Below are 11,128 nucleotides of genomic sequence, written 5' to 3'. Positions count from 1 at the left end.
GCTGACAAGAAGAGTGCTCCCCCCTTCGATTTCTAACTGTGAAAGGATGCGATTCATGGGACTTTATTCCAGACCACCAACATGAAACTCTGGGCAATGAAGCTTCAAGGGGTCGGTAACAATTGCTAGAATACTGCCAGTGTTTAAGGGTGTCAAGTGGAAAAGTCTACAGATCAGACCAGATCCGATTCCAAGAAACAATCCAAACCTCAGGATGAAATACATACTGCCTAATATTTTCTTATTCATACTCTCATTTTTTTTCCACCTTACATGTAATTCTGAGAATAGTAATTCTAGTGTGGTTCTAATTAATTGGCCTTCCCTTTAGAACTAGCCGTTTGAAAATCAAGGAAATTCAGTCAGCACATAAGCCTCATCACTCCTTTAACCCAGACAGCCCTATTCATGGGTCATTTTAATATCTAAACTAATCGGAACCCACTCACTTTATCCAGCTGTAACACTAAAAGCCCCTTCAGAGCTTTAACTGATCTTCTTTTGTTTTCCCTCATCCAGAGAAGACTGGTGACTTCTCGCTGGCTCGCTTTCTTCTAGCCCTAGGAACTAACAGAATCAGAGTCTGTAGCCCTGGGACCCGTAACTCTTTCCTGTTCCCTTGTCTCTCAATATATTCTGCCTCGTGACTTTGAGTACCAACACTCTCCTCAGGAATAGAGTTAAGTATGAGAAAGAAATGTGTCCTTCTCCCTCAGATTGCTAGTCTTGTTTCTGTAGGGAAGACACTCTGAGATCTTCAAAGATATTATCTAATTGTTCCTGTGTTGTCTATCAATTCTCCTATATAATAAAAGGGTAATATGCAAATAGACTGGACAGCAGAACAACCAATCAAAGTGTAATATGCTAATGATATGCTAAGGCTGCTCAACCGCTTACTATGATGCACACTGACCACCAGGGGGCAGATAGTCAACTGGTCGACCAGTCGCTATGACGTGCACTGACCACCAGGGGGTAGATGCTCCAACCGGTAGGTTAGCTTGCTGCTGGGGTCTGGCTGATCAGGACTGAGCAAGATGAGCCGGACATGCCCTGGAGCCCTCCCGTAGTCCCTCCCCGGCCCAATCGTGCACTGGTGAGGTCCCTCACCTTGGCCTGCACCCTCTCACAATCCAGAACCCCTCAGGCAATGTTGGAGAGCCGTTTCAGCCCGATCCCGCAGGCCACTCCTCTTGGGAGGGCATCAGACACAGGCAGGCCACCCAGAGGGACCCCACCCATGCACGGATTCGTACACTGGGCCTCTAGTATTATATAAGTGCAAGCTATTGTTTCTCTTCAGAGAGACTGAAATATTGTTTCAATCCTCACCCAAGAATATGTTTTATTGGTTTTAGACAGGAAAGGGGGGGGAGAGAGAGAGACAGAAACATCAATCGGCTGCCTCTCATATGTGCCCCAACCAAGGCTTAAACCCGCAACCTACACTTGTGCCCTGACCAGGAATTGAACCCGAAATCTTTTTGGTGTACAGGACAATGCTCCAACCACCTGAGCTGCCAGGCCGGGGCTGAAATCTTTGTTTCAAAAAGTATGTTTTTCAATGAATCGCTTAATTATTTTAATATATGCTTTGCAACAAATGCTATGTTCTGGGTCATAAAGTGAAAACTTAATCAGCAGTCATACTTAAATGAGCAAAAGAGGCTATATTTCCAATTTTATGCTTTAAAGGGACCTTTTTGTGTAGGCTACAAGTGTGATCTTGTTTTCCCAAAAGTATACCCTTCTAACACTGCTTATGGATTGAACTTCAAATTTAATTAAGACAGAAGAGAACCTTTAATGGAAAGAGCACCTGTGCTCCGTTCAGGAGGCACCCACCCTCCCCCCACTGTGTAAAATTCTCAGGCGCACTCTCCATGTCTCCTGTTACTTTGCAAAGACTAACGTAGCCCAAATGGCCACTGGATACAGCTGTATGGGCTTAGCTGCATGATTTTCATTTTTCCAGAGAACAAAACCTTTGTGTGCTCACTTTCCACTCTCTGAGGCCCCGGGACTGGCAGGGTGACACCTGCTGTCCCCTGCTGAGTGACATGCAGCAGCTGGGGGGGAGTGGGGGCGGAGGGAGGAAGAATTAACCATCTTTCACTCACGCAACTCCATTTCTTCTTGTGCGCCCCCCCCCCCCCACCAGCTGGTTGAACAAGACCAAAATGTGTACCCAGATCCACGGAGGGGCCGAGGGAGAGAAAGGAGGGTTTAGCCAGGAGTGAAAACACATCCCCAAAATGAGGAGTGAAGATTAGCCCTGGCATTTGTTAGTGGAGCACCCATGGAGACGCCCCCCACCCTCTTCAGCTGTTCCCTTCACCCGTGGCCACAGATTATCTCCGGACGCCCTGGCGAGCTTTGATATCACACCCGTTAAGCATTTAAACCTTCCCTACAAAGCAGTCCTCCCCGAAAAAGAGGCTCTTCCCTGTTTACATTGGCCCTGTGTTACCTTGCCCAGGGATGGTCATCTTTAAAAAATATATAACTTTTTTTAAGTATTGGTTGTTGTTTGTTTTCCTAATTATGAAAATAATGACTGCATGCTCATGGGGAAAGTTTAGAAAACATAGAAAAGTCAAAAGAAAAAAATTAAAATTCCCTAGAACTTTGTCATGCAGAAATAAGTGCCCCTCCTAGTTTAGTATCTGTGACGTGATGGAAAGATGTTTGGTACTTTGGTTTTCTCCTCAAATATACTGTGCGGGGTTGCCCACGAACACAAGCCTGCATGCTGTCCTTTAGAAAGTAGGTTTGTGGACCCCGGTCGGCGTGCTCAGTGGTTAGAATGTCGGTCCACGTGCCTAAGGGCTGTAGGTTCGCTTCTCAGCCGAGGGTATGTACCTGGGTCGCAGGTTCCACGAGGGCCCGTGTGGGAGGCAGTCAATCAGTGTGTCTCTCTCTCCCCACTCCCTCCCACTTTCTCTGGAAAAGCAATGAAAAAAATATCCTCTGGTGAGGATTAACTAACTTAACTTAAAAATGTTTGTCGTAAAGGTAAGTTTAAAAACATTCTTAAATCAAAAAAAAATGTTTGTTGGACATTTTGGTGGTTTTTAAATTTTTTATTATAATTTGTGCTGTGATGAGCATCCTGTGATCCATCTTTGTTGGTGCTTCCGATTACTTCCTTAGGATAAACTCCGAATGGGGGAGAGGGAGGGGGAGGAGGAGAGTACGGTGTAGCAAACAGAAAAGCAGTTTGAAAGCCAGGGCAGCAGGCACGTGGCATGTGGAGGCCTGAGATCACTGGAGGGGCTGGAGGCAGGAAGCCGAGAGGGAGGGAGAGAGAGGCAGGAACCAGAGAGGTGAGCAGATCACGGAGGCGCCAGGAAGCATTTGGACCCCCCCCCACACACACACACACACACACACATACACACATACACACACCAGCCCCCCAGGGCAGTGAGGGACTCAAGGAGGGTTTTAAACTAGAGACCAGATTTGTAACTTCATATTTACCTTTTACTAAGGTCATTCTATTTCAGCTTGAAGAGTTGGGGGGTAGGGGGACAGGGATACAAGAGAGGACGCTGTGAGCAGCGATTGAGGGGAGACGCAATGAGAGTGAGGTGGCAGTGTGGATGAAAGGATGAAGGGAGAGATTTAAAAGGTAACATCACAGGACTTGCTGATGGATGCTGCGTAGCGGGAGAGGAAAGGCCGCGTGAGGGAGGACCTGCAGGCAGGCTTCTGGCTGAGGGGTGGCTGGACAGCACACCCAGCTGCCTCCCAGCCAAGTGGAGATGTACAGGGGTCGTTTGAATCTAAGGTTTGGGGTTCAAGTGACTGGAGATATGGATTTGGGAGTTACCAGCATATAGAAAGTACCTGAAGTCATGGAGGTGGAGGGAAGAGGAAGGGACAGAAGATGATTAAAAAGTAGGAAGACAAGCCCTAGTTGGTTTGCTCAGTAGTTACAGCTTCAGCCTGCAGAATGAAGCGTCTCCGGTTCGATTCCCGGGCAAGGGCACATATCTTGGTTGCAGGTTCCTTCCCAGGTCCTGGTTGGGGCACATGCAATTGGGGTACGTGCAGGAGACAACCAATCGATAAGTGTCTATCTCGCCCCCACCTTCCCCTTTACTCTCTTTAAAAAAAAAAAAAATCAGAAAAAATATCCTCAGGTGAAGTTTAAAAAACAAAGTAGGAAGACAGAACGTGCTGGACCACAGAGAGTGCTCTACGGCCACCAGGGAGGTCAAGGAGCAAAAACCAAGGCAAATCGCCGACTACTGACTGGACTCGGTGCCGTAGGAAACCCAGGGAAGCCGGACGCGGTAACGAAGTCCAGCTTCTTAAAAGGGATATGTCTCGTTCGTTTTGTAACCACCCAGCAAGATAACCTCCGTGTAGATAAAGCTACATGGGATCATTTCTCACCCAACAGTGGGAGAGGAGGGCCTCGGCTCTGCTGCAGCGACACGGGCGCATCAGTCTCTCGGACTCTTAATACCTGCGTCAGGTTTTCAGTGAGACTTTTAACATTCCCCACGTGTGCTCCTCAGACTAATTAATCCAGATACCCCACTGAGGGGAACCTCTTGGGAGGCCATAGGTCACCCTAAGATGCTGGCACGACACAGTTTCATCCGCCACAATCTCTTTTTTCTGAATTCGTGTCTTGGCGTAGGCGCCATCTGTCGCAGATGTAAGCTTGTGTAGAGGCTCCGAAGAAGGCAGATCCTCCCTGGGTGGGAGATGGAGATCAGAGGAGTCACAGATGGATGTGCATTTTTATCATTCCTTTGTCTCTGGCTTCTCCCGCTCACCGGGGGCGTGGCCAGTGGCATCCTCAGTCTCCACGTCAGAACCAGAGTGGTGCATTCCAGGACCTGAGCTGTTTTCATCCTGTAGGAGCCCGTGGATCAGCTGCTTGGTGCTGTGGTTTGTAGCCAGATCGAGACAGCCATTAAGATCGAGTTTATGCTTAAAGGGCAGTGGCCTCTGAGACTGTACCGTTGGGCGATTCCTGTTGAGACATGAGTTGTTCCTGCCCAGTAAACAAATTATGGAAAACAACATCTGGTGCTTCATCCTTCGGAAGCTTCCCTGTTGCCTCTTCACATTCCAGCGTTATTGTCTGTGTATATTTTGACGGTGCTTTTCTGGCTGATCATGCCTGTCAGGTGTCGGGGTGATCTAGCCAGACCTTCTCTGAATGCGCTCGTGGCGCTCATCGTCATGTGTGCCCAGGGTCTTGCTGTGCGATCAGTGCAGCGGTGGTTCCTGCTGCGCCAGGCTTAGGAAATCGAGGAAGAATGTTTCTAAGTGCTGAGCTGGTCCCCACCCTTGGTTGTTGTTGTTTTGGTTTGTTTGTGTTGTTGTTGGTTTGGTTTGGTTTTGTGTGGTTTTTTAAGGAAAAACAATGGCCTTTGTAGAGTCTTTTTCCAACAACATTCTTTTTTTTTTAAATATATTTTATTGATTTTTTACAGAGAGGAAGGGAGAGAGATAGAGAGTTAGAAACATCAATGAGAGAGAAACATTGATCAGCTGCCTCCTGCACATCTCCTACTGAGGATGTGCCCGCAACCCAGGTACATGCCCTTGACCAGAATCGAACCTGGGACCTTTCAGTCCCCAGGCTGACGCTCTATCCACTGAGCCAAACCGGTTTCGGCCCAACAACATTCTTATTTGCCCTCCTCAAGGTTGTGCAGCATTGTAGAGTAAGCTTACCATATGACCAGAACTCGTTCAGGTGAAATGATCCGTTTAAACCCAAAATTGAACGTCCTGGAAGGAACTCAGAGTTGTAGGACCCTGGAGACTTAAGCGCTAGAACCAAGGACTTGATCATAAGCAAGACCCACTTTCTCCCTCCAGCCCTGCTCTCTTTCTCCACTCCCCTGACCCTGGCCTACTCCAGGCTCTGCCCTGGGGAAATCGGCCCGGGCAGCTCCAGGCTTGCATTGTGCCAGCAGAGCAACCTGAAGGAAGAGAAAAGCCTTTCCTACTTCAAAACAGACGGATCCCAAGGATGAGCTCTGCTTAGCTCACATGCCCTCCATCCAGGCTGCAGCACCAAGGCCAGGGAACAGGGCCCAGGTGCCATGCCCCTCCCTGAGGGTGGGAGTGTGGCCTGTGGTGGGCAGCACGGCCCGTGGTTGGGGTGGGGTAGATCCGCTCTCCAAAGGGAATGAAGGCAGAGCACTGATGAGGGGGGCAGGCAACAACCAACATAGGCTGTGTTCAATATCAAGATGTTCTCTTCTCGTGAACGATCGCTCTCGTGAACACCCCAGAGTATCCTTATGAGCCACCACACATTATATTCTTGGAATTAGACCAATAGGCCATATTTTTTCTACTCTTCATCCCTGTAATTTTTTTTATTATCCCTCATATTTCCTTATGCTGTACATTATATTTTGAGATATCATTGTTAGAGTTTTAATAGTGCTTTCACATAATCTCATTTAATTCTTACAATCATCTGAGTCCTACGTGATTGTAGTAAACAATCTGTTTTTTACAGATGGACGAAAGTGAACAGGCTCTGTGGCTTCCCCAAGGCCACGGACACAGTCTAGCTGGGGGCATCACGAAATCAGATCTTCGCCCCTTTGCTAGCTCCTCTGGGTGTCACTGCCTTAGATATCTGTCACCTGCGTGTTTAGTTTTGGTCTTAGTTTGGGCGTCAGTTCTTTGTTTCTCCCTGGAGAACTGAGACTGTGCCATCTGCTTTTACTGCAAACCCCCATGAAACTTGCTCCATGCTGTGGGGACTGTGAGCATTCAGTTAGTGCTGCTGGCCGGTCATGAAGGCAGGGTTTAGGACGCTGTTGCTCGAGGTAGATACAGCCAGTGCCCGGTGGGAAGACTGTGTGGTCCCCACCTTGGTTTCAGGTCGGAAGTCAGCACAAGGCCTCTCGCAGTGTGAGGAGTCTTGTTTCTGGAGAGCCCCTTGGAACGCTGCCAAGGCTGCGAAGTGCACTTGGGGGTTTCTCGCCTCCTGGGCCCCTTTTCCAGCTCCCATCTGAGAAGCCATAGAAACACTTTAGCGTCCTCAGCCTGAAGCCATTCTGTAAGCAAAAGGCCACATCCAGGAAGCACACCCCGCAGTTCAAGCTCCCTACATTCCTCTTTTTAAAAATTGGTCAGCCCTAGCCAGTTTGGCTCAGTGGATAGAGCGCCTGCCTGAGGACTGAAGGGTCCCAAGTTCAATTCCGGTCAAGGGCATGTACCTTGGTTGCGGGCACATCCCCAGTAGATGTGCAGGAGGCAGCTGATCGATGTTTCTAGCTCTCTATCCCTCTCCCTTCCTCTCTGTAAAAAAGCAATATATTTTTTTAAAAAAAAATTGGTCATACACCCAAGAAGATAACGTCTATTCCTAAGAAAGAGTTCTCATACCCTTCCTCGGGGAGCAGCTTCTTCGAGCTAAAAACAGGTCCTTCCCCGTCCCTGAGTCTGGCGGGCGTGCCCCTCGCCCTTCTGTCCAGGCTGCTCGCCCCTCGCTAAGCGACGGCTTACCTTCTGCTGCTCCCCACTGTTGTCTCCACTGTGCGTCTGCGATGCCTCCTGGAACCCACCCTGACTAAGCTGGGGGAGCTTGTTTCATGGTTCTTTTCCTCATTTCATGAGTACCTGTTCCGACTTACCAAGAGTTACTCTCAGAGGTGACCCAGCCCTGCAAAGCTAGATAAGAACCGTTACTGAGTCAAATCCAGGAGGGGGTGTGTGTGTGCATGTTTAGGGTTTCATACTGGCTGAACCTGCTGAATATAGTAACATGAGCCATGTGCTCTTCTCTCTTATTAGTCCTACCATCTAATGTTTGTTGGCACCGAATCTGAAGTCTCATCAAAGGGCACACCTACCTGTCTGTGTTCACTCCCCGTGGCTTCTGTAACAAATCACCCTAAACTTGGTGGCAGAGACAACAGAAATTTTTCTCAGTTCTGGAGGCCAGTGGTCCAAAGTCAGTATCGCTGATTCTGTTTTGGCCCAAGGTCAAAGGGTTGGCAGGACTGTGCTCCTTCTGGGGGCTCCAGGGAAGGGTGTGCTCCACATCGCCTCGAGCTTCTGGGGCTGCCAGCACTCCTTGGCTGGTAGCCACATCACACCAGTCTCTGCCTCTGTGATCACATTGCCTTCTCTTCTGTCTGTGTCAGGTCTCCTCCGCTCTCTCTCAAAGGACTCCTGTGGCTGCATCCGTGGTCCACTTGGACCATCCGGGATCATCTCCCCATCGCACGAGCCTATGCAGTCACATCCACAGCATCCCTTTTTTTGCCGTATCAGGTTCCGGTAATCCAGATGTGGAGATCTTTTGTGGGGCCATTATTCAGACTACCACACTACCCTCCCCATAATTCCCATACACCTTCCCCCACGTTCTAGGTCAGGGGTGGTTCCTCTCCCTGTCAACTTCCTGAATCTCTGGAGACGTTCGCTGCGCTTGTGATTTCTACCTTCTGGCTTGCTGCCACCTGCAGTGGCAACAGGGTCCGTGGTGTCTTACCACCAGCTCTCCAGTGGGCAGAGAAGGTCAGACCCTCTGATCAGGCCACCTTCTTCCGCAAACCATTGGTCCTGTGGGACAGGAGAGGTGCGAGCCTTATGCGGGTCCATCCCGGGTATACCAGTTCTATTGATGCAGAAATCAAGCTGTGTTGCTTTTGTTCAGCTCTGACTAGGGCAGGAGTTGCCTTGCCTCTGCCTTTCTGTCAGGATCTCTCCAGGATGTAAAATCCATGAGAACAGAGAGCAGGTCTTTGGCGTCGAGTCCACTGTGCCTGGCAGTGTCTCCCTCCATGGACTCGACACACAGTTACCCATCATCTCTGTGCACATACCCCCGGGACAGCCACATGGAGCCTCCCTCCTATGGTCGGCCACCACCAGCATCCAGGGTGGATTGGGCAGCACTGGGCACAGCCTCAGATGCCACTGGGCCAAGAGTTAAGTCCTGTGCCAGATACGGTGTTGCCCTTGTAAGAGGCCCGTGTTGTTTTCCTACACACAGCAGACACCACTGCTTAAAAGACCACTTAATGGTGAGGCTGTGCGGAGACGCCCATTGTGAAAAGAATGAACAGCAGCTGTAGAGAGACCAGCAGAGGGGCTGCGTGGAGCTGCTGATCACGGCCGCTCTTGGCGTTCGTTCCTATCTGCTTACAGCAGACGGTGGGTGTGGGGTGAAGGGACGTTAGTGGAAACTGCATGTGACTGAAAATTTCCTCTCAACTGTAAGGAGAGTTCTCTTGAAAGGAAAGGAAAACAGTTCCAGATGGTCAATGGGAGATTTTTCTTGGTTGGAAACCGATGCTTTCTCCTCGTCAGGAATAACTATGCCTTGAAAATAGGGCCCCAAACTTTCCCGCCCCCCCCCCCCAAAAAAAAAGCCGTTTCATGAAAAAGAATGACCAGGGTACAGATGAACAGTCTCGGTTCTTTTCAGTGACCCGGCCAGAATTTTCGCTTGTCATTTGTGTATTTATCTCAGACACAGACACTGTCTAGGAGCCTTTAGTGTCGCATTTTCATACCTACATGCACAATTGAAGAAGGTTCTTTTCAAACGCAGAAGTAACAAAGGACTTTGCTTGAATAGATTTTGTGATAAAATGGAAGGTTTGGAGATGATTCGAGGAAAAAGATTTTGATACAGGAGGCAAAACGACTACAAAGGAGGCAAAAAAAAAAAACATGGAGAGGGTTCTTGGTGAGTCTGGAACATTATTCAGCAAATATTTGCAGAGCACCTACTATGTGCCGGGCCAGACACTGGGCTAGGAATCAGGGATGCAGTGGTGAATAAGACCCAGACCCGACCCAGGAGTTTCCAGTCTAGGGGGGACTGGGTGAGCAAGTAGGCGATTACATCCGATATGTTAAGTGCATCCCGGGGACAGCTGACCTGCCTCGGGGGATCAGAAAAGGCTCCTGAGCGTAATGTCGCTGTTGAGACTCAAATGACAAATAGCAGTGGGTCTGGAAAAGGGACCAGAGCCTTCCAGGTGGGAACTGCGTGTGAAAGGCCTGAAGATTAAAGCATCTTGGTAGACGGATGGTGTATGCAGGTGAACCAAGAGACTTAACAGCCGAATGACCTAGAGCAGGGGTGGGGAACCTGTGGTCCGCGGGCCATAGAAGGCCTGCAAAACCATTGGGTCTGGCCCCGCCAAGTCCCAATTGGGTTGAGTTCATGAAACGTTTGACCACATAGAACAGGCTAATGTTTAAGTTGATTGTTTTGTATGGCCCTCGAATGATGTTATAAATATCCAAATGGCCCTGGGCAGAAATAAATAAATCAAGGTTCCCCACCCCTGCCCTAAAGAGACAGTGAAGCGTGTGGAGGACAGAAAGGATGGCAGGGGAGCAGGAGGCGGCCGGGGCCCGTCCAGCCTTCCCCTGGCTGAGTAACCATCTCCTGTACCTTTCAGCTGTGGTCACTGAAGGTAGGTCCCCAGCAGCCAGCCAGCCCCTTCACCCTCTCTGCTTTTTCCCCAGGAGACAGAGGGCGGGGCTCCTAAATCCAACTGGAGAACTAGGGGGAGGGCCTGCTGGAAGCTGTCAAGACCAGAGCCCAGCACACTGTCTCTGAGAGTTCTGACATCAGAACCTGGCAGTTCTGGGCCCAAGGAATTTGGGTCCTGAAAGCTGAAATATGTCTTCCGTTCCAGCAGGGTTCTGGCTGCATCCCCAACCTGGAGCGGGCTCTTTCATGCACAGCTCCCAGGTTACACCTTAGATTCTGGGAGAGAGAGAAAAAGTGCTTGAGATCACCTGACAAAAATACAAGGAGTTTTAGAAATTACCTGACAAGAAATACCAAGTGCTACTTGACTGGAAATCAAACCACGGCAGCTGCTTCGCACAGCTGCCGGCCGCTTGGTGGCCGCCTTGGAACCGGCTGTAAATGAGGCTAAAAATACCCACGAATGGGAAACTCCTCAGGAGCGGGGTCCCTGGGTGAGGTAGCCACAGAAACCCACCTGGGGGAGTGGGGGGCAGGGGAGGTTTGTCCTCCAGCCACCGGATCCGTGGTCAGACGACTGTTACCTGAGGGGCCGAGGAAACAGCACCAGGAGCCTGCAGTTCCCATTCATGTTAATTGATTGAACCTCGAGTGGTACCCATTTTACAGCTG

General features: G+C 49.6%; 1 protein-coding gene and 1 pseudogene across 1 annotated transcript in view; one reads left to right on the top strand and one right to left on the bottom strand.

Annotated features, from left to right (window-relative positions):
• LOC102757709 overlaps positions 1-4,851 on the bottom strand; it is a 7,083-nt pseudogene extending 2,232 nt beyond the window's left edge.
• Positions 1-11,128, top strand: part of MYO1D (myosin ID) — a 178,913-nt gene that overhangs the window by 145,032 nt on the left and 22,753 nt on the right. The window lies entirely within an intron of this gene.

This window comes from Myotis davidii, unplaced genomic scaffold, assembly GCF_000327345.1.
Source record: "Myotis davidii unplaced genomic scaffold, ASM32734v1 scaffold699, whole genome shotgun sequence".
NCBI lineage: Eukaryota > Metazoa > Chordata > Mammalia > Chiroptera > Vespertilionidae > Myotis > Myotis davidii.
Note: the sequence above shows the minus strand (reverse complement) of the source record. Positions and strands in the feature narration are given on the sequence as shown.